Consider the following 18,592-nt stretch of genomic DNA (forward strand, 5'->3'; position numbering starts at 1 on the left):
CAGAATGAAGATTCTATTGCTGGCATGGAGGGAAGCCTGACACAGGTTTATATAATGGAAAGGTGTGGTTCCAAGAGCGAAGAAAAACGTTCCTCCCCAGGAACTGCCAAAGCCTCCGCCCTACTGAAAGAACAGAACTGCGGGTTAAACCCGTATGTACAGTGGGGCAAAAAAGTATTTAGTCAGTCAGCAATAGTGCAAGTTCCACCACTTAAAAAGATGAGAGGCGTCTGTAATTTACATCATAGGTAGACCTCAACTATGGGAGACAAACTGAGAAAAAAAAATCCAGAAAATCACATTGTCTGTTTTTTTATCATTTTATTTACATATTATGGTGGAAAATAAGTATTTGGTCAGAAACAAAATTTCATCTCAATACTTTGTAATATATCCTTTGTTGGCAATGACAGAGGTCAAACGTTTTCTGTAAGTCTTCACAAGGTTGCCACACACTGTTGTTGGTATGTTGGCCCATTCCTCCATGCAGATCTCCTCTAGAGCAGTGATGTTTTTGGCTTTTCGCTTGGCAACACGGACTTTCAACTCCCTCCAAAGGTTTTCTATAGGGTTGAGATCTGGAGACTGGCTAGGCCACTCCAGGACCTTGAAATGCTTCTTACGAAGCCACTCCTTCGTTGCCCTGGCGGTGTGCTTTGGATCATTGTCATGTTGAAAGACCCAGCCACGTTTCATCTTCAATGCCCTTGCTGATGGAAGGAGGTTTGCACTCAAAATCTCACGATACATGGCCCCATTCATTCTTTCATGTACCCGGATCAGTCGTCCTGGCCCCTTTGCAGAGAAACAGCCCCAAAGCATGATGTTTCCACCACCATGCTTTACAGTAGGTATGGTGTTTGATGGATGCAACTCAGTATTCTTTTTCCTCCAAACACGACAAGTTGTGTTTGTACCAAACAGTTCCAGTTTGGTTTCATCAGACCATAGGACATTCTCCCAAAACTCCTCTGGATCATCCAAATGCTCTCTAGCAAACTTCAGACGGGCCCGGACATGTACTGGCTTAAGCAGTGGGACACGTCTGGCACTGCAGGATCTGAGTCCATGGTGGCGTAGTGTGTTACTTATGGTAGGCCTTGTTACATTGGTCCCAGCTCTCTGCAGTTCATTCACTAGTTCCCCCCGCGTGGTTCTGGGATTTTTGCTCACCGTTCTTGTGATCATTCTGACCCCACGGGGTGGGATTTTGCGTGGAGCCCCAGATCGAGGGAGATTATCAGTGGTCTTGTCTTCCATTTTCTAATTATTGCTCCCACTGTTGATTTCTTCACTCCAAGCTGGTTGGCTATTGCAGATTCAGTCTTCCCAGCCTGGTGCAGGGCTACAATTTTGTTTCTGGTGTCCTTTGACAGCTCTTTGGTCTTCACCATAGTGGAGTTTGGAGTCAGACTGTTTGAGGGTGTGCACAGGTGTCTTTTTATACTGATAACAAGTTTAAACAGGTGCCATTACTACAGGTAATGAGTGGAGGAAAGAGGAGACTCTTAAAGAAGAAGTTACAGGTCTGTGAGAGCCAGAAATCTTGATTGTTTGTTTCTGACCAAATACTTATTTTCCACCATAATATGCAAATAAAATGATAAAAAAACAGACAATGTGATTTTCTGGATTTTTTTTTCTCAGTTTGTCTCCCATAGTTGAGGTCTACCTATGATGTAAATTACAGACGCCTCTCATCTTTTTAAGTGGTGGAACTTGCACTATTGCTGACTGACTAAATACTTTTTTGCCCCACTGTACCAAGGAATGGTGACTTACCAGTGGACTCTTGGCAGTGATTGTTAAGCGCAAACTCAGCAAAGGGCAGGTATGATGACCAGTCCTTCTGATTCTCAGATACAAAACCCCTATGGAATGTCTCTAGGCTAGGTATGTTCGGTCTGACCGTTAGATTGACGATGAAATGCTGAGGAAAAAGACAGATGCACTCCTAGGCGAGAACCAAAAGCGCTCCAAAATTTAGACACATACTGGGTCCCTGGATCGGAGGCAACATTGAAGGGAATCTTGTGAAGCTCCACAAACTCACTAATAAATCCCTGAGACAACTGGATCCCTGAACCTATCCACCACCACTAAAATCACAATTTTACCCGAGGATGGCGGAAGGTCGGCAATAAAATCCATGGCTAGATGAGTCCATGATCTATTAGGTATAACTAAAGGTAGGAGAGACCCGGAGGGACGAGTATGCAGGGTCTTAGAATGCGCACAAGTATTAAAGGTAGACACAAAATCTACCACATCCTGACTCAGCTTAGGCCCTCAGAAATGATGAGAAACAAGTTCCACATTAGCGTTGCTACCATAGTGACCTGCAAGAACTGAGTGACGATGTTCTCCTAAAATTTTTAAACATAAATGTAATGGCACAATTAATCCCCTAATACCTCACCCTCAAGATCTGAACATATGGCAGTAATAACCACTCTCTCTTCAAGCATAGGAACAGAGTCCTCAGTACTACCTCCTCCAGGGATCAGCTGTATGGAGGTTGCTTTCCCAGCTCCTTACCTGGAACCACTTAGACAGCTGGGTTGTCGGGGGGGAAGACTTTCTGCCCTGGACAGAAAGGAACATGTGACGGTTGGGGCAGGGAAGAGACGGGGGTGTGGTGAGAAAAGAGCGGGAGAGCATAGCGCGCCAGACAGAGGAGACAGCGCGCCCAGAGAGAAAGAAGGCTGCAGCGCTGCGCTCCCCATGAGAGAGTGCTCCCCATCAGGGCACTGAGGCTAAGATACCAGCTGTAGTGAAAGCTGGATGTGAGAGTGTGGACTTGGCAGCCTCCGTAATCCGAAAAGATGCATCTCCTGACAGTGACCTGAGCGCGCAGCCCCGGTGACCGCAGTGACAAGCCAGAACCCCTGAGTGTGACAAGTAAACTGCCCAGTGTGTGTGTAGCATTGCAACTGCAGAAAGCCTGCCAGCCTGATATACAGAGACTGGCAGCAGAGTGACTGAGTTACTTCCTGCTTTCAGCTTCACTGGAAGGAAAGACTTAACCCCGGAGTCTCCAGTTCCCAGGAGACAGAGGAGAGACTTCCGGATCTCAAGCGCTGCTGGTGACTGTACGCGCGTTGGAATAAGGGCCCTCCAGTCAGCACCTCCCTGGATTGATAAGTTACAAGAACATTCATTAACCGTTGCGATTCTGCTTAACTGTTTACTGTTTTCTTTATCTGTATTAACCCCCTGTTTACTCCCTGCGAGGAGAATCTTACTCCTGTTAATAAATTCCCCCCAACAGTTGGTCTGTCTGTTCCGTGGCGACATACTCCACCCTGCACTCTATTACACAGCCTTCACATTTTTATTCCCAGGACAGTAAGTGACAAAAAATTAAACCTGGTTAAAAACAAAGACAACCTGGCTTGTCTCGGAGTGAGACGTTTCACATATTCTAAATAGAACACATTTTTATGGTGAGTAATTACCATGACAGAGCGAGTTACTCCTCCAGAAAATGACGCGGCTCCTCAATGGCCAAAATAATGGCCAAAAGTTCTCTATTACCTAAGTCATAATTTCTTTCGGGACGGTGACAGTTTCTTAGAGAAGAATGCGCATAGGCGCCATTTCCCAGGAGATGATCCCTGCGATAAGACAACCCCAACCCACACCTCAGACGCATCCACATCCTCAGTAAACTGCTCTGGAACATCAGGCTGAATGAGTACAGGAGCTAAGGAAAAACTTTTTAGAGAGAGTTAAATGCCTGCTGGGCATGGTCAGATCAGACAGAGAAGATCTGAGTTTTTGGTCATGTCTTTGAGAGGTTTGACAATGGATGAGAAGTTCCAGATAAAGGTCCGATGATAATTAGCAAACCCCAGAAAGCCTTTGTAGGGCTTTAAGATTTCCCGGAAGGTTCCATTCTAATACTACGCAGACCTTCTCAGGATCCATCCAAAAACCTGAAGTCAACACCAAGTAACCCAGAAATTGTATCTCCTGAAAGGCGAACACACATTTCTCAGGCTTAGCATCCATTTTATTGCCTCGGTATATCTGTAGTACCTGCCTGACGTGTCCCTGATGTGTCCTAAAATCAGGTGAGTAAATTAAAATGTCGTCAGGGTATACTACCACAAATTTGCCCACCAAATGACAGAAGAGATCATTGATAAAATGTTGAAAAATGGCGTGACAAGATTTTCATAATGCCCCTCAGGAGTGTTAAAGGCCATTTTCCACTCATTACCTTCTTTGATTCTTATAAGATTATAGGCCCCCTAAGGTCCAACTTGAAGAACTATTTTGCTCCAACAACTTAAATAAACAAATCCGGAATAAGAGAAATGGTATCAAGGTCTTGGATGGTAATCCAATTTAACTCCCGAAAATCCAGACAAAGACGCAGACCTCCATCTTTTTCTCAACAAAAAAAGAAGAAAAAGGTCTGATATGTCCCTTTTCAAGACTTTCCCGGGATATGTTCCTTCATGGCCTGTCTTTCGGGACCTGAACGATTGTATAACTTAGATGTGTAGTTTTGCTCCAGTGAGCAAGATAACGGGACAGTCATAAGCCCGATGAAGAGGCAATTCCTGGCACCCCTCTTCAGAAAACACCTCCTCAAAACCAGACAGAAAAGAAAAATTTCCAGTGTTGGTGGAAATGGTAGCAAGACAGTTCTTGCTACAGAAATCACTCAATTTTGCAATTGTCATCAACCTCCAATCTACAACAGGATTCTGCCTAACGAACCACTGTAGGCCCAGTACAACAGGAGTGGGAGACCTGAAAGACATTCTTCATGAAGGACCCCAGTGTGAAGGCCCAAATCATGTACCACCTGTGTGAAACACCCCTGACCAAGGAGCACAGAATCAATACAAAATATGGGGATGGGTTTTGCCAGCACACCACAAGACAAACCATGAGTTTGGGCAAACCGCACATCCACCATATCGGCCGTCACCACACTAGCCAAAACAATAGACACTCTCTCAGGTTTCCTACCAACAACAATCTCTGCAAGTAAGACAAACTGAAAGGTACATATGGAGGAAGGTATACGTCCTGGTTGTAATCCTCCACTCAACCTGGGGTCAGAAATTTTCCACTGGTTTCTTTAATTTAAGTCCTTAAATCAGGATGTAGACTTCTTTTGTGAAAGTATATGGAGTGGATCTTCCGAATTCCATGTACTGGGCTGTTAGTGTGAGAATGTCGGTGGCATATATCAGGTTATCCCATAGACATGAGTCGGTCACTCATTGTGCCATGTACTACTATGATGCGTAAGGTTCATATACCCAAGGTGCTCAGATCATTTATCCTCTGCTCTTACCCAACCAGTACCTAGTCGTCTTCTCAGCTGGGACCAATATTGCATCCAGGATATGCAGGAACATAATGATTAGAGATGAGCATCCGGTGCTGAACTTTGAATATGGACTTCTCCCGTAAGTCTGTTTGGGATAGCGAGAAAGAGAGAGACTTTTCAGGACCCTAACCCTTACTATGACCATTTTACAGTACCAAAGTCCGGGTCCCCATTGACCTCTATGTGGTTCGGGTTGGGGTTTAAGTTTGGGTAGAGTTCCAGTAACCGAACTTTGGACTAAAGTTCGCTTGTCATCTACGAACCCAAATATCCACAGGTTTGCTCATTCCTAGCAATGATACAATGTGTTACTTGATGCTACCCGGCACTACTTATGTAGTGCAGTGCGTTGTTCAGCTTGTCAGTGTTTCAGAGCAGCCTGTTACACCCTGCTTCCAGCCCGATCTGATAGGCTGTAATACATAGTCGATAAGGGGACATTATTTGCCTACAATCGCCATAACAACCTTTCAGCGTGCGGCAATGACATTGCTAAGGTGAGCACTTTCCCACTGTCAGACACCTCACATGCAGCTATCACTATTGACAGGGTCAATAGTGTTGTCCTGGACATTAACATTGATGGCATAACCTTATGATAGGTCATCAATGTCTGAAGGGTGGGGATGCGACACCCGACATCCCTGCTGATCAGCTGTTCCCAGTGCTGGCTGGTACTGCTCTGTCACAGAACTGTACAGCTCCATCGACAGAATAGTGACTATGGCCAGGTATCACACATCCGCCCCCTACTAATTTGAATAGATGGCGGCCACTATACAATCGATGGAGCTGTGCCGAGTAGTTCTGGCCAACACCGGGAACAGCTGATCGGCGGAGGTGCGGATATTTCCGAAAAGGAACATCATACCAACAGTAAAATATGGTGGTGGTAGTGTGATGGTCTGGGGATGTTTTGCTGCTTCAGGACCTGGAAGACTTGCTGTGGTAAATGGAACCATGATTTCTGCTGGTTACCAAAATTCATGAAAGAGAATGTCCGGCCATCTGTTCGTGACCTCAAGCTGAAGTGCTCTTGGGTTATGCAGCAGGACATTGATCCAAAACACACCAGCAAGTCCACCTCTTAATGACTTAAGAAAACAAAATTAAGACTTTGGAGTGGCCTAGTCAAAGTCCTGACCATAATCCAAATAAGATGCTGTGACATGAGCTTAACCCCTTTCTGACATCGGACGTACTATCCCGTCGAGGTGGGGTGGGCCCCTATGACCACGGACGGGATAGTACATCCAGCGCGATCGGCGGCGCTCACGGGGGGAGCGCGGCCGATCGCGGCCGGGTGTCAGCTGCCTATCGCAGCTGACATCCGGCACTATGTGCCAGGAGCGGTCACGGACCGCTCCCGGCACATTAACCCCCGGCACACCGCGATCAAACATGATCGCGATGTGCCGGCGGTGCAGGGAAGCATCGCGCAGGGAGGGGGCTCCCTGCGGGCTTCCCTGAGCCCCCCGCAGCAACGCGATGTGATCGCGTTGCTGCAAGGGTCTTACCTCCCTCCCTGCTTGTTCCAGGCCCGGATCCAAGATGGCCGCGAATCCGGGTCCTGCAGGGAGGGAGGTGGCTTCACAGAGCCTGCTTAGAGCAGGCACTTTGAAGGCTGCAGCGCTGCATGTCAGATCAGTGATCTGACAGAGTGCTGTGCAAACTGTCAGATCACCGATCTGTGATGTCCCCCCCTGGGACAATGTAAAAAAGTAAAAAAAAAATATTCAAAATGTGTAAAAAAAAAATATATATATATTCCTAAATAATGAAAAAAAAAAAAAAAAATTATTCCCCTAAATACATTTCTTTATCTAAATAAAAAAAAAACCAATAAAAGTACACATATATAGTATCGCCGCGTCCGTAACGGCCCGACCTATAAAACTGACCCACTAGTTAACCCCTTCAGTAAACACCGTAAGAAAAAAAAAACGAGGCAAAAAACAACGCTTTATTATCATACCGCCGAACAAAAAGTGGAATAACACGCGATCAAAAAGACAGATATAAATAACCATGATACCGCTGAAAGCGTCATCTTGTCCCACAAAAAACGAGCCGCCATACAGCATCATCAGCAAAAAAAAAAAAAAGTTATAGTCCTGAGAATAATGCGATGCAAAAATAATTATTTTTTCTATAAAATAGTTTTTATCGTATAAAAGCGCCAAAACATAAAAAAATGATATAAATGAGGTGTCGCTGTAATCGTACTGACCCGAAATATAAAACTGCTTTATCAATTTTACGAAACGCGGAACGGTATAAACGCCTCCCCCAAAAGAAATTCATGAATAGCTGGTTTTTGGTCATTCTGCCTCACAAAAATCGGAATAAAAAGTGATCAAAAAATGTAACGTGCCCGAAAATGTTACCAATAAAAACATCAACTCGTCCCGCAAAAAACAAGACCTCACATGACTCTGTGAACCAAAATATGGAAAAATTATAGCTCTCAAAATGTGGTAACGCAAAAAATATTTTTTGCAATAAAAAGCGTCTTTCAGTGTGTGATGGCTGCCAATCATAAAAATCCGCTAAAAACCCCCCTATAAAAGTAAATCAAACCCCCCTTCATCACCCCCTTAGTTAGGGAAAAATTAAAAAAATGTATTTATTTCCATTTGGGCTAGGGTTAGGGCTAGGGTTAGGGTTATAGGGCTAGGGCTAGGGCTAGGGTTAGGGTTAGGGCTAGGGTTAGGGCTAGGGCTAGGGTTAGGGCTAGGGCTAGGGTTAGGGCTAGGGTTAGGGCTAGGGTTAGGGCTAGGGCTAGGGTTAGGGCTAGGGCTAGGGTTAGGGCTAGGGTTAGGGCAAGGGTTAGGGCTAGGGCTAGGGTTAGGGCTAGGGTTAGGGCTAGGGTTAGGGCTAGGGTTAGGGCTAGGGTTAGGGTTAGGGCTAGGGTTAGGGCTAGGGTTAAGGCTACAGTTAGGGTTGGGGCTAAAGTTACGGTTAGGGTTTAGATTACATTTACGGTTGGGAATAGGGTTGGGATTAGGGTTAGGGGTGTGTCTGGGTTAGAGGTGTGGTTAGGGTTACTGTTGGGATTAGGGTTAGGGGTGTGTTTGGATTAGGGTTTCAGTTATAATTGGGTGGTTTCCACTGTTTAGGCACATCAGGGTCTCTCCAAATGCGACATGGCGTCCGATCTCAATTCCAGCCAATTCTGCGTTGAAAAAGTAAAACAGTGCTCCTTCCCTTCCGAGCTCTCCCGTGCGCCCAAACAGGGGTTTACCCCAACATATGGGGTATCAGTGTACTCAGGACAAATAGGACAACAACTTTTGGGGTCCAATTTCTCCTGTTACCCTTGGGAAATACAAAACTCGGGGCTAAAACATATTTTTTGTGGGAAAAAAAAAGATTTTTTATTTTCACGGCTCTGCGTTATAAACTGTAGTGAAACACTTGGGGGTTCAAAGCTCTCACAACACAAGTAGATGAGTTCCTTAGGGGGTCTAGTTTCCAATATGGGGTCACTTGTGGGGGGTTTCTACTGTTTTGGTACATTAGGGGCTCTGCAAATGCAATGTGACACCTGCAGACCATTCCATCTAAGTCTGCATTCCAAATGGAGCTCCTTCCCTTCCGAGCCCTCCCATGCGCCCAAACAGTGGTTCCCCCCAACATATGGGGTATCAGCGCACTCAGAAAAAATTGGACAACAAATTTTGGGGTCCAATTTCTCCTGTTACCCTCAGGATTATACAAAACTGGGGGCTAAAAAATAATTTTTGTGGGAAAAAATGTTTGTTTTATTTTTACGGCTCTCCATTATAAACTTCTGTGAAGCCCTTGGTGGGTCAAAGCGCTCACGACACATGTAGATAAGTTCCTTAGGGGTTCTACTTTCCAAAATGGTGTCACTTGTGGGGGGTTTCTACTGTTTAGGTACATTAGGGGCTCTGCAAACGCAATGTGACACCTGCAGACCATTCCATCTAAGTCTGCATTCAAATGGCACTCCTTCCCTTCCGAACTCTCCCATGCGCCCAAACAGTGGTTCCCCCCACATATGGTGTATCATTGCACTCAGGACAAATTGGGCAACAAATTTTGGGGTCCACTTTCTCCTGTTACCCTCGGGAAAATACAAAACTGGGGGCTAAAAAAATAATTTTTGTGGGAAAATTTTTTTGTTTTATTTTTACGGCTCTGCATTATAAACTTCTGTGAAGCACTTGGTGGGTCAAAGTGCTCACCACACCTCTAGATAAGTTCCTTAGGGGGTCTACTTTCCAAAATGGTGTCACTTGTGGGGGGTTTCAATGTTTAGGCACATCAGTGGCTCTCCAAACGCAACATGGCGTCCCAGCTCAATTCCTGTCAATTTTGCATTGAAAAGTCAAACGGCGCTCCTTCCCTTCCGAGCTTTCCCATCCGCCCAAACAGTGGTTTACCCCCACATATGGGGTATCAGCGTACTCAGGACAAATTGTACAACAACTTTTGGGGTCCAATTTCTTCTCTTACCCTTGGGAAAATAAAAAATTGGGGGCGGAAAGTTAATTTTTGTGAAAACTTATGATTTTTATTTTTACGGTTCTACATTATAAACTTCTGTGAAGCACTTGGTGGGTCAAAGTGCTCACCACACCTCTAGATAAGTTCCTTAGGGGGTCTACTTTCCAAAATGGTGTCACTTGTGGGGGGTTTCAATGTTTAGGCACATCAGGGGCTCTCCAAACGCAACATGGCGTCCCATCTCAATTCCTGTCAATTTTGCATTGAAAAGTCAAATGGCACTCCTTCGCTTCCGAGCTCTGCCATGCGCCCAAACAGTGGTTTACCCCCACATGTGGGGTATTGGCGTACTCAGGACAAATTGTACAACAATGTTTGGGGTCCATTTTCTCCTGTTACCCTTGGTAAAATAAAACAAATTGGAGCTGAATTAAATTTTTTGTGAAAAAAAGTTAAATGTTCATTTTTATTTAAACATTCAAAAAATTCCTGTGAAGCACCAGAAGGGTTAATAAACTTCTTGAATATGGTTTTGAGAACCTTGAGGGGTGCAGCTTTTAGAATGGTGTCACACTTCGTTATTTTCTATCATATAGACCCCTCAAAATGACTTCAAATGAGATGTGGTCCCTAAAAAAAAATGGTGTTGTAGAAATGAGAAATTGCTGGTCAACTTTTAACCCTTATAACTCCCTAACAAAAAAAAATTTTGGTTCCAAAATTGTGCTGATGTAAAGTAGACATGTGGGAAATGTTACTTATTAAGTATTTTGTGTGTCATATCTCTGTGATTTAATTGCATAAAAATTCAAAGTTGGAAAATTGCGAAATTTTCATAATTTTCGCCAAATTTCCGTTTTTTTCACAAATAAGCGCAGGTACTATCAAAGAATTTTTACCATTGTCATGAAGTACAATATGTCACGAGAAAACAATGTCAGAATCACTGGGATCCGTTGAAGCGTTCCAGAGTTATAACCTCACAAAGGGACAGTGGTCAGAATTGTAAAAATTGGCCCGGTCATTAACGTGCAAACCACCCTTGGGGGTAAAGGGGTTAAAAAGGCGATTCATACTCGGAAACCTCCAATGTGGCTGAATTACAACAATTCTGCAGCGATCAGTGGCCAAAATTCTGCCAGAGCATTGTAAAAGACTCATCACCAGTTATCACAAAAGCAGTTGCTGCTGCTAAAGGCGGCCCAACCAGTTATTAGGTTTAGGGGGCAATCACTTTCTCACATAGCGCCCTGGAGGTTTGGATTTCTTTTTCCCTTAATAATAAAGACCAAAATTTATAAACTGAATTTTGTGTTACTTGTATTATCTTTGTCTAATATTTCCATTTGTTTGGTGATCGGAAACACTTCAGTGTGAGAAATGCGCAAAACAAAAGGAAATCCAGAAGGGGGTGAACAATTTCACGCAACTGTATGTAGCAGAAATTGTCCGGATTGTTATCACATTTGTGTCTCTGCACAAATGTAGGGATCTGACAAACTATTACAGATCCCGTTACCGTTCTCGGTCCAGATTGCCTTCTATACCACTGACATCAGCCGATAGACCTGTGAGTGCATCTGGGCAAGTCTGTTAAAAAGCATGAACATTATGAGTGAATAGGATTGTCACGTACAGCCTGTTATCTACACGTGTCAGGGAAATTCCGAGTTCATATTTGGAATCTGCACGTTCAGCTTAACATAAATGACGGGTTTTCCTCTCAGTAGAAAAATCATTGTTGTGTTCTAGAATTCATACCAATATTGACTCCATGTAAATGGCCCTAAGATTTGTCTGTCACGAATGTGTCACGCCAACCTGGGAGTTCTGGGGGCAGAAGATCACTGCATATTGTGAATCACAGATCTGCCATTTAGTCTGTGTTTTTGTGTCCCATATTAAATGAATTTGGTTTCCTTTGGTTCTGAAGAAGTTAACAACCCTTTCTATGCTGGTCAGAAACATGCAGCTCCATGTCAGCTGCTTCTGATCTGGTCATTACCTCTCCCTATAAAACCTGGCGAGACTCTCTCTGTGTTGCTGGTGAAAGCTCTGCTTCCTCGCTCTCAGAACATGCTGTGCTGAATAGGAGTTTGCTGTGGCTATTGGAGATTTGTCATCCTGTGCTGTGTACTAAAGCTAAGTGGTTGGAGTTTGGAGTTGTGGTGGTGGTGGTCTGTAGGTTGTTGTAGTACCTGTGTTTATCTCCTGGTCCCTGGTCCCAATTAGTTTATTCCTCTCTGTCCCTATCTTCCTCCCTATTGTTGATTAGTGCTGTCACGATTCCCCTGACCGCTGTCACCAATTGGTCAAGATTCACACCGTGACCGTCACCCCTACGTCACGGATTGAGGTGACTTTAGGCCAACAGACGGCTATCACATGTGCAGGGGGGCTTATCTTAGTTATCCCTCCACTCCACGTTGTGATGAAAAAAAACACACACAAGGCTATTGACCTCTTAGTTTACAGCAGGGGCTTATTCTAGGTATCCCACTGCTTTCTATATACCACGAACTGCAGGGATTTATGTATATCCCGCTTACAGTTCCACTTAACACTTGCAGCCCTCTGGCGCCCCCCTTACTCTCAGGTCAGATTAGGTACTGCACCCTGGGTAATTAGTCGCCAGACAGACTGCATGCTATGTACTGGCTATTGGGCACGCTGCAGCGACGCGATAACTACTCCCACTCAGGCAGGAACAATAATTATTAACGCCGCAGTCACTACAGCATCCCTCAACAGTCGGCACACATATCGCTGCCACCAGCTTCGATTAAACGGGTCCGAAGCTAACCCAACACAACAGTAACAGTAGCGTATTTTCCCTTCAAGAGACTTAGGGTACGGTTTAGAACAGGAGAACGGACTAATATATAATATTATATCCCATAGAAATTAATTAGGCAGTGCTTTATAAAAAATATTTTATAAAGAAGTTACAAATGAGACAATTGCAAATATGTACATGGGTAATTATAACATAAAGGGAATAAAAGAGAAAAGATAACACTCACATGTTAAAAGCATTGCAGGCAATCAGGCTAGGGCAGTTTCCATATATCCCAGTCCATGGGATGCTGCTGGCTTCAGAAGACAAGAAGTCAGGAAGAAATCTAGCAGAGAGTCAGCTGGGGATGTGTGCAGCCAGTTATACTTTCAAGGCTGTGACATCTTGTACTATTGTCACCAGTCTACCAACCTGTTGTTAGTACACAGCCTCCTAAGATTAAATCAGTTAGAATGTGGAATCCAACAAATGAACAGGCTTTACAGGATTGCTTTTATCTTACAGACTGGGATGTGCTGCTTGGGACAATGGACGAGTATACAAATGTTAATGAAGTGGTTGGTAGAGTGACTGACTATATTAACTTCTGCACTGATATGTTGGTGCCGACTAAAAAGATTAGGTGTTTTGCAAACAACAAGCCATGGATAACAAAGGAATTGAAGCATTTGCTCAACAGGAAAAAAAAGGCATTTAAACTGGGTGACAAAGAGGAAATTAAAATGATACAGCATGAATTGAAGCATAAAATAAAGGAGGCCCAGGAAGCCTTCAGAATTAAACTTGAAAAGAAACTGTCCCACAATAATACCAGAGAGGTTTGGGCAGGAATGAAATTACTGACTGGGCTTAAGCTGAGGCTTGAAAATGATCCAGGAACAATGGACAAGGCTAATGAGATGAATGAGTATTTCAACAGGTTCAGCAGTACATGTGTACATGTGCCAACTGATAGTGGAGGGGACCTGGGTGCAAATTCTGCAACATCGATATTGGAGGATGAGCAGACCAATTTTAGAGTATCCGAAAATGATGTGAGGAGGCAGTTTCAGTCACTTAACATTGGTAAAGCTGCAGGACCTGATGGACTCAGCTCACGTGTCCTTAAAGTTTGTGCAGACCAGCTGTGTACTGTCTTTACACGCCTATTTAATGGAAGTATACAAACACAGAGGGTACCGGTGTTATGGAAAACTTCCTGTCTGGTGCCGGTACCCAAGACTTCTTCTCCTGCAACCCTAAATGACTATCGTCCTGTAGACATCTCATGCTATGAAGGCCTTGGAAAGATTAGTGCTTGCTCACTTAAGACCGAGGGTCAATGCTTTTATCGATCCCCTTCAGTTTGCTTACCGACATAGATTGGGGGTGGATGATGCTATTCTTTCTCTGTTACATAGGGTACATTCATTTCTGGAGAATGACGGAGCCACGGTGCGAGCGATGTTCTTCGATTTCTCGAGTGCATTTAACTCCCTGCAGCCACTTTTACTACACAAAAAGATGACTGATATGAAGGTGGAGGAGGGGATGAGAAATTGGATAACTGACTACCTATCAGATCGGCCACAGTTTGTACAGATGGGAGCAGTGGTGTCAGGCAGATTATTGAGCAGTGTAGGTGCCCCCCAGGGAACGGTGCTTGCGCCCTTTCTATTCACACTGTATACTTCAGACTTTCAGTATAAATCTGAACTTTGCCATCTTCAAAAATTTTCGGATGACTCTGTGGTTGTGGGATGCATTAGGGGAGATCAGGGGGATGAGGAATATAGAAGGGTGGTGTCGAATTTCGTGGATTGGTGCAATGGTAACTATCTGCAGCTAAATGTTAAGAAAACCAAGGAGTTGGTGGCCAACTATAGCAGGATAAAGTTGGAATGCTTACCGATCACTATTGCTGGTCAGGAGGTAGAGCAGGTGGAGAGTTACAAATATTTGGGGGTCCATTTGGATAGCAAACTGGACTGGAGATGCCACTCAGAGTTTGTCTACAAGAAGGGGATGAGCAGATTGTATTTCCTAAGGAAACTGAGGTCTTTTAATGTGTGTAGCAAAATGTTAGAAATGTTCTACCAATCTGTGGTGGCAAGTGCCATCTTTTTTGCAATCACGTGCTGGGGTAGTAGTGTGCGGGCCTCTGATGCTAATAAGCTGAATAAGATTATTAAGAAGGCAAGTTCTGCTGTGGGCTACAATCTGGACTCTTTTGGGGAGGTAGTGGAGAGAAGAACTCTGAAAAAGTGTATGGCAATTATGAACAATAATGCACATCCACTATATGAGCTATTCATGAGACAGAAGAGCACCTTCAGTAACCGGCTAATACTTCTGATGTGTAAGAAGGAAAAATATAGGAAATCGTTTGTGCCAACTGCCATGGGAATGTACAACAATAACATTAGGGTTAAACCACCAAGGTGAATGTCTACTTATTTCTCTACATTCAGTTCACTCGTTGTGTATGTCCTATTCTAATGTATAATGTTCTTCTGTCAACAAACTGTCATGTCAACTATGGAATTCCTTTATGATTTTTATGATTTAAGTTGTGCTGCTGTGATACCATAATTTCCCACGGGATCAATAAAGTGTATCGTATCGTATCGTATCGTATCGTATCACAGAAAGGCTGGCTTATCCAGACCCTCCTCTCTCTACATTCTGAGTACTTCAATCTTAAATTTATCTACTTGCTATAACTTTGCTACAAAACATGACAGAGTCAGACTCAACCTATCATTCATCTCGGATTAACGTGAGCATTCTAATGAGATCAAATATGTCCTATCTGGGATACATATTTACAGAGAAAACCCTACTTCTTTACCAGATGGAGTTAGAAGCCCGAGTTTCATGGGATGTGTAGATACACCGAGTGAGACTAAGAATATATATTTTCGTATTTCTAGCTTAAATCGTTTGCCTAATATCTAACAAAAACTAAACAAAGAATCTTTCATGAATTTTTGGAGCCACTTTTCCTTATAGCTGAACAAGAGCTTACACAGGAAATGCCAGTCGTAAATTCCATTCGGCAATAAAACCTCTCTTCCCCCATACTCTCAGAGAAGGGAAGCCAGGAATTTGCAGCTACAAACTGTTACTCCAAGAAGGGGGGCTTAGCCCACGCAGGCTAGCAAGAGAACTAGTTATATTTCATACCATATCGTGACACCTCCCTCTTTTGGTGTGCACTAGGGAGGTAGAACCCGACGGTATGCCTCCATGGGCACCTCAGTAGGTTCACCCTGGCGGGAGAGTCCATCTGCATTCCCATGCTCCCTGCCCGTTTTGTGTTCAATGGTGAAGTCAAACTGCTGAAGGGCAAGGCTCCCGCGTAGCAACCTGCCGTTGGTTCCACACATGGTGTTTAGCCAGCGCAGAGAGTTGTGGTCGGTCACCACAGTGAAAGTGTGACCGTACAAGTAGGGCTGCAAGCGCTGCAGGGCCCAGACTATGGCCAGGCATTCCTTCTCGATTGTGGAGTAGGCCACTTCCCTCGGCAAAAGTTTCCGGCTCAGGTATAACACGGGGTGCTCTTGGTCCTCCGAGTCAACCTGGCTGAGCACAGCACCAAGGCCAAACTCGCTGGCGTCGGTCTGCACCAAGAACGGTCGACTGCTGTCGACTGCTTTCAACACAGGGGCGTTGCACAGTGCGGTTTTCAATGCCTGGAAGGCCCCCTCACAGCCATCTGTCCAGTTGACGATGTGGGGTAGCTTCTTCCTGGTGAGGTCCGTCAAAGGTTTTGCCAGGCTACTATAGTGCTGTACGAAGCGCCTATAGTACCCTGCAGTTCCCAAGAAGGACATCACCTGTTTCTTGGTCACGGGAGTGGGCCAGTTCACGATCACTCCCACTTTGTCAGGCTCTGGCTTCAGGGTGTTCCCGCCTACCCGGTGCCCCAGGTAGTGAACCTCCCTCATGCCCATCTGGCACTTTCCCGGCTTGATAGTCAGTCCTGCTTGGTGAATTCGCCTGAGCACCTCCTCGAGATGCTGCAGGTGTTCCTTCCAGGAGAGACTGAAGATGGCAATGTCATCCAAGTACGCCACGGCGTACGTCTCCAGTCCCTGAAGCAGGAGGTTGACCATCCGCTGGAAAGTGGCAGGGGCATTCTTCATGCCGAAGGGCATGACCGTGGACTCGTACAGTCCGAAGGGCGTGATAAAGGCGGACTTCTCCTGCGCCTCGGGGCTCAGGGGAATCTGCCAGTATCCACTACTCAAATCCATTATTGTCAGGTATTTTGCGCCAGCTAACTTCTCAAGCAGCTCCTCGATGCGCAGCATGGGGTGCGCGTCAGAGGCTGTGATGGCGTTGAGTCCCCTGTAGTCCACGCAGAACCGGGTGGTCCGGTCCTTCTTTGGCACGAGAACTACAGGTGAGGCCCACGCACTCTTTGACCGTCGAATCACCCCCAGCTGTAACATCTCATCAATCTCTTGGCGCATAATCTGCTGCACCTGGTCAGAGATTCGATAGGGTGTTCACCGTAGTGGGGCGTGATTCCCGGTGTCCACCTCGTGGACTGCTAACTCCGTCCTCCCAGGTCGGTTGGAGAACACGACCCGGAAAGGTTCCAGTGTGGTTTGCAACTGCACCCGCTGGGGTTCAGTTAACGAGGCGCTTACCTCCACATCCTCGATTGACCCATTGGCCTTGGCTTGGGCCAGCAAGTCCAGGAGGGTGTCTTCCTCACCGTCTTCGGGCTAGCTGCAGACCGGTAGGACGAAAGGTTCACGTTCGTGATGAGCCTTCATCATGTTGACGTGAAAGGCCTTTCGCCTACCCCGAGCGTGGTCAAGCGTGACCACGTAAGTGACCGGGTTGAGCTGTTGGTGGACGACGTACGGGCCCTCCCAGGCTGCCTGAAGCTTATCCATTGGTACGGGGACCAGCACCCACACCTTTTGACCCACGTGGTAGGTCCGCTCCCGGGCGTTCTGGTCGTACCAGTGCTTCTGATCAGCCTGAGCCTGCATCATGTTGTCATGCACCAACTGCGTCAAGGTCTGCATCTTGTCACGGAAGCGCATGACATACTCCACTATGGACACTTCAGAAGGGTTCGGCTCCTCTTCCCAGGATTCTCTTACCAACCCAAGGGGTCCACGGACTCGCCTGCCGTACAGGAGCTCGAAGGGGGAGAACCCCGTCGAGGCCTGCGGAACCTCTCGGTAAGCGAACAGCAGGTGTGGGAGGTACCGCTCCCAGTCGCGCCCTTGGGTCTCAACCAGCATGCGTAGCATCTGTTTGAGGGTACCATTGAAGCGTTCACACAGGCCATTGGTCTGTGGGTGATACGCACTCGATACCAGGTGCTTCACCTGCATTCTCTTACAGAGAGCCTCCATTAGGCGAGACATAAATTGGGTCCCTTGATCAGTAAGCATTTCCCTGGGAAACCCTACACGTGAAAAGATGGCCAACAGGGCATCCGCCACCTTATCTGCCCTAGTTGACGACAGAGCTACTGCCTCTGGGTACCGGGTAGCATAGTCTACCACAGTAAGGATGTATTGCTTTCCAGAGCTGCTGGGGACGGCCAGTGGGCCCACAATGTCCACCGCGATCCTCTGGAAAGGCTCCTCTATTACTGGCAAAGGGATCAGGGGAGCCTTAATAGCAGGCCCCGCCTTCCCCACTCTTTGACAAGTGATACAGGAGCGGCAGTAGTTTGACACATCTGTCCCCATCTTAGGCCAATAGAAGTGTTGAGACAGCCGGGCCTTAGTTTTGCTGATCCCCAAGTGTCCAGCTAGCGGGATCTCATGGGCAATCCGCAACAACTCACCCCGGAATTGCTGTGGGACGACCAGCTGTCTTTCCCTCAACCACTCCTTTTGTGATTCTCCGGGTACTGTCTCCCGGTACAACCTTCCTTGTTCCCAGAACACCTTCTCCTTATCAGTCTCGGAGAAGTGCGTCCTGGCAAGTTGTCTCAAACTCTCTAGGCTCGCATC

The sequence above is a fragment of the Ranitomeya imitator genome, chromosome 4, assembly GCF_032444005.1.
Source record: "Ranitomeya imitator isolate aRanImi1 chromosome 4, aRanImi1.pri, whole genome shotgun sequence".
Lineage (NCBI taxonomy): Eukaryota > Metazoa > Chordata > Amphibia > Anura > Dendrobatidae > Ranitomeya > Ranitomeya imitator.